The 5,668-nt window shown below is 42.9% G+C and overlaps 1 non-coding gene across 1 annotated transcript; it reads left to right on the top strand.

Annotated features, from left to right (window-relative positions):
• The first annotated feature begins 2,957 nt into the window (after positions 1–2,957).
• On the top strand, positions 2,958–3,030 carry TRNAG-CCC (transfer RNA glycine (anticodon CCC)). The gene has a single exon. It is a non-coding gene; the product is annotated as a tRNA-Gly (tRNA).
• Positions 3,031–5,668: the final 2,638 nt, after the last annotated feature.

Below are 5,668 nucleotides of genomic sequence, written 5' to 3'. Positions count from 1 at the left end.
AAAAAAAAAAAAAAAAAAAGATACCATTCTATGTACAGCCTACAGCCTTCCCTGGTGATCCCCTGGCCATCCTGGGATTCAGAATTTAGGTATAATGTAGCCTGCATGGCAGAATTCTGTGCAGCTATGCTGTCCCAAGCTCAGCTGTCCTTCATACCTGCTAACTAAGGAGTAGGGTCCTCATTCAGATATTTCTTACAAGTGACAGACCTTCCTTACACCAGCCTTGGGATCTTCCTCAGACATTCATTTACTCACCCTATCTTCTGTACTCGGAAATTCTTGCCACCCATATGCTAAGAGTAATTCACCAGAGCATCTAAAGGAGCACATACCGTGTAATTTAGGGGATGGGTTTCGCAATTATAAAAATAAAACCATTTATTGGCTTTTGGGTATAAACCTCAAGGCCTTTTCCATCTATGTCAAGCCCTCTGGAGTTCCCCACCTTCCCAGAGCAACTAAAGCCACTTTTTCTGAAAATGACTCAGAAACAGACAGAAACCCAAGGTAATGATGAAACCACTATTTCTCAAAATACGGTTCAAACAGATTCCTGGATCAGAACCTGCTGAGAGGTGGGCCTGGGAATCAATCTTTGTATGAAGCACCTCAGATCATTATGTGCCCAAGAGTTTAAAAATGACTTCCCTAAGGATCCCTTTTAGATATGGTGAGCCCACTTGATAGTAATCATAAAACTGTGCTGGATAAGAAAAGAAGGGTGCCTCTGGTGGGTCAGAAACTTTACAAATCACTGAACAGGAAGGCAGATAGACTCAGACGGAAGAATGAAACCACAGCCCCAGGTGGAAGGACAGCTGGGGAAAGTGGGTGAGACTCCAAGGTTGTTCCAAAATGACAGATTCCAGGATGGAAGGGCCCCAAGCAAGCAAGGGTGATTGGAGGAGTCTGAGAGTAGGATAAGCTGGCAGGTGCACACCACCCATCCTCCATCTCTAGGGCCAGGCAGCCACACAGCACTGGGGTCTTGTCAGCAAGGAAGAGAGAAGGTAGGGAGGATGCCTGTTAGAGACCAGCCAACAGTTCTGCTGCACGCATCACAGTGAACGTTCAGAACAAGGATAGAGAAAATCCTCCATGCTTCAGAAGACAGGAGTGGGGGTTACACACAAAGCAACAAGAACCAGATTATTGGACTGACGTCACACTTCTCATCGGCAACACGGGACGCAGGAAGACAATGGGAGAGTATCTCCAAAGTTCCAAGGAAAAGACATTGGTCAGAATTTACACCCAGCCAAACTGTCCTTCACATGAGAAGTCAAGATGTCAACACTTTCAGACATTCAAGTAGAATATAAGTAAATGATGAATGTACTGTTACAAGGAGGAAGCACAAATACAAAAGGAACGGTGATGAGGAGGAGGAAAAAAGTAAAATTTATTACTAATGACTGTAAAATATTTCAACAATCTGGAATTCTAGGACTAAAATTAGAAATGATACCATCAACGTGGGAGGAGAGGTTGAGGCAGCAAGCAGAGGGAAATAAGATCATGCCAATATTTTTGTTTTGTAAGGAAGGAGGGCACATTCATCCACTCCAGATGGCAACAGAAAAATATAAGTTTATCTCTGAGTTATCTCTATAAAAGGAATAGTATGCATAATTTCTAAATCACTAGAGGAAAACAAAAGGAACACAGAAAGCGCAATCCACACAACAAAACAGAAGCAATAAGAAAATATTAACCAACAAATATCTCAAAAATAGCCCAAACATATCAGCATCACTGGATTAAATACACCTAATCAAAGAGATTTTCAGATTAGACTATAAAAACAAAATTCAGTCCTGTACCTGTTATGGGTTGAATTGTATCCCCCCCAAATTCATATCTTTAAAGCCTAACCCCCAGTATCTCAGAATATGACTCTCTTTGGAGACAGGGCCTTTAAAGAGGTAATTCAATCAAAATGAGGCTGTTAAAGTGGGCCCTAATTCAATCTGACAGCTGTACTCATAAGAAGATAAATCTGGACAGAGAGACCCCAGAGGTGCAAATACACAGAGGGATGACCATGTAATGAGGCAGCGAGAGGGTGGGCGTCCACAAGTCGAGAGAGACCTCAGAAGAAGCCAACCCTGCTGACACTCTGATCTTGGATGTCCAGCCTCCAGAACTGTGCAGAGTAAATTTCATTTGTCTAAGCCACGTAGGCTGTGGTATTTTGTATGGTAGCCTGAGCCTACTGATATACCATACTCTTCATACTCTTTTTAGTCCATCTGTTTAAAAAACACAGATTTTCAGATTCTTTTAGAAATTTCAACCATGATGTCTTAGTCTATTTGTGCTGATGTAACAAAAATACAACAGCCTGGGGACTTCCCTGGTGGCACAGTGGTTAAGAATTCACCTACCAATGCAGGAGACATGGGTTCAATTCCTAGTCTGGGAAGATCCCACATGCCACGGAGCAACTAAGCCTGTACGCCACAACTACTGAGCCTGTGTTCTAGAGCCCGTGAGCCACAACTACTGAAGCCCGCACACCTATAACCCGTGCTCCACAACAAGAGAAGCCACCACAATGAGAAACCCATACACCACAACGAAGAGTAGCCCCCCTTCGCAGCAACTAGAGAAAACCCGTGTGCAGCAACGAAGATCCAACGCAGCCATAAATTAATTAATTAAAAAAAATACAGGGGCTTCCCTGGTGGCGCAGTGGTTGAAAGTCCGCCTGCCGATGCAGGGGACACGGGTTCGTGCCCCAGTCCAGGAAGATCCCACGTGCCGCGGACCGGCTGGGCCCGTGAGCCATGGCCGCTGAGCCTGCGCATCCAGAGCCTGTGCTCCGCAATGGGAGAGACCACAACAGTGAGAGGCCCGCGTACCGCAAAAAAAAAAAAATCTTGTGATAAACCATAATGGAAAAGAATATGAAAAAGAATATATATATATATATATGTATAAGTGATGGGACTTCCCTGGTGGCCCAGTGGTTAAGACTCTGCACTCCCAGTGCAGGGGGCCCAGGTTCAATCCCTGGTCAGGGAACTAGGTCCCCCATGCATGCCGCAAGGAAGATCCCGAGTGCTGCAACTGAGGGCTGCACAGCCAAATTAATTAATTAATTTAAAAAGAACTCCCATTAGCATAATATCCCAAGTTCCTGATGAGCCCTTTTAAAAAATATATTTATTTATTTATTTATGTGGCTGTGTCGGGTCTTAGTTGCAGCATGCGAACTCTTTAGTAGCGGCATGCAGGATCTAGTTCCCTGACCAGTGATTGAACCCAGGCCCCCTGCATTGGGAGCTCGGAGTCTTATCCACTGACCACCAGGGAGGTACCATGAATCCTTTTCTTACAAAATGTATTCCTTTCATGATAAGCTCTCCCACTGATAATGCTGTCCAGGGTCTGGGTCCTAAGATATTTCCATCTGCCCCTCCTCCCTTATGATCCACCAGCAAACCAAACTGGTGAGTGCAGATCCCAGGGTGGCAGCCAGGCACAAGACAGGAGGGGCGCCACCCACTAGCAGTTGGGGTCGTCACCCCAGGAGATCTGGGGACAGTCTGTCTTTTAAAATGGGAAAATCTCATCTACTAAAGAGGCTGTAAAAGACACAAGTGAGGGACCTCACTCATCTTCCAGGGTCCTCGCTCACTGTAATTGGCCTTAATGGCATCCAGTTAAGGAATAAGACAACGTGACAGCTAATTCTTTGACAGCACAACTCTCATCTCTCTCTAATTGCGCTTGGAAACAGACATCCTGGGCCAAGCAATATATATCACCTTCTTTTCCCCTAACAGTAACAGTCACATAAACATCAGCAAGACAGACAGGGCTGTTCTTCAGGCATGAATCCTTGAACACCAAACGTGGATTAGTGTCATTTTTTTTATCGAAGTATAGTTGATTTACAATGTTGTGTGAATGTCTGCCGTACAGCAAAGTGACTCACTTATTCATATATATATATATACATTCTTTTTCAGATTCTTTTCCATTATGGTTTATCCCAGGACACTGAATATAGTTCCCTGTGCTATACAGTAGGACCTTGTTGTTTATCCATTCTGTATTTTAATGCAACCTCCTTGGAAGCCAAAACGTCGGCCAAGAGGTTGAAAACAAGCAGAAAGTGGTGGTTACCAGGCAACAGGACTAAGCAGAACTTTCCCCCAATCTTAGGAGGCTGGGAATACAAGAAATTATAGTTTAGAGCTACTAAAGCAGTGAGAACTTGAGGTGTCAAATTTCTGGAGAGAAGGGAAACAGAGCCTGAATTTGGATATATTAAAAAAGGGTGGGGCTTCCCTGGTGGCGCAGTGGTTGCGAGTCCGCCTGCCGATGCGGGGGACGCGGGTTCGTGCCCCGGTCCGGTAGGATCCCACGTGCCGCGGAGCGGCTGGGCCCGTGAGCCATGGCCACTGGGCCTGTAAAGGGTAGGGAAGTAGTGGTCTGGAAACAGTAATGGGGACAACTAGCCTTCCAACTCATTATCCATAACTATCACTTTTCTTTCCCCCTTTCCTCCCTCCCATCCCTTCCTTGATGTGAACATGAGTGTTGTGGGCTGAATTGTGTCTCCTCAAAAAAAAAAAAAAAAAAGGGTGAAAGTTGAAACAATCTGAACAATAAATAAAATAGTACTGCATAACCCGAAGTATAAAATAAATATCCCTGAGTTCGTATGATGTAAACAATAAACTAAGGAGAAGAGGAAAATCTCCCGTGCAGAATTCCTCCATATATTAATACTTTGTGCAGATACTGCCTCATGGAGATGGGGCATAATTCCCAGGTGATCACGGTTAATATCAACAGTGGTCAGTTGCACCCTGATTTAATATGAGGAGAATGGCAGTCTTCCCCATGCAGTCTCCTGACCAAAAGCCCATAAGCCCTGTCTAACCAGGAGAAAAACATCAGACAAACCTAAATTGAACAATAGTCTATAAAACACCTGATCGATACTCCTCAACTGTCAAGGTCATCAAAAACAAGGTAAGTCTAAGAAGCTACCACAGTCTAAAAGCACCTAAAGACATATGAAGAGTAAGTTTAATGTGGTATCTTAAATGGAATCCTGGGACAGAAAAAGGACATTAAGTAAAAACTAAGAAAATCTGAATGAAATTTGGACTGTGGTTAATAATAATGTATTGATAGTGTTTCATTACTTGCTACAAATGTACCATGTGAATGTAAGATGTTAGCAACAGGGCAAAATCAGTGCAGGATATATGGCACTCTCCCTACTATCTTTTCAACTTCTCTGTAAATCTAAAACTATTCTAAAGTAAAAAATTTACTTAAAAAAAGAAAGTTGGTGTAGTTATATTACTATTTAGACAAAGCAGCCTTTAGGAAAAGAGGCATTATTAAAGGAAAAAAGAAAAAACTCATGATAAAAGAGGGCAACCTGCTAGGAATAAATTGTAAATTTAAATTCTAAGTGTATACGTACTTAGTTATATACTCGCAAACTTTATAAGGGGAGAAAAAAACCGAATCGCAAAAAGACAAATCTGAAATCACAGTGGGATACTTTTTGAACACATTTCTCTCAGTAAATGATTTATAACAAGCAGACAAAAATCAGAATGGAATTAGAAGGTCTGAACACCATAGTTACCAAAAATTTCCTCATTAACAGAGAAAAATTACCGCACTGAGGAAC

This window comes from Lipotes vexillifer, unplaced genomic scaffold (assembly GCF_000442215.2).
Source record: "Lipotes vexillifer unplaced genomic scaffold, Lipotes_vexillifer_v1.1 scaffold1467, whole genome shotgun sequence".
NCBI lineage: Eukaryota > Metazoa > Chordata > Mammalia > Artiodactyla > Lipotidae > Lipotes > Lipotes vexillifer.
Note: the sequence above shows the minus strand (reverse complement) of the source record. Positions and strands in the feature narration are given on the sequence as shown.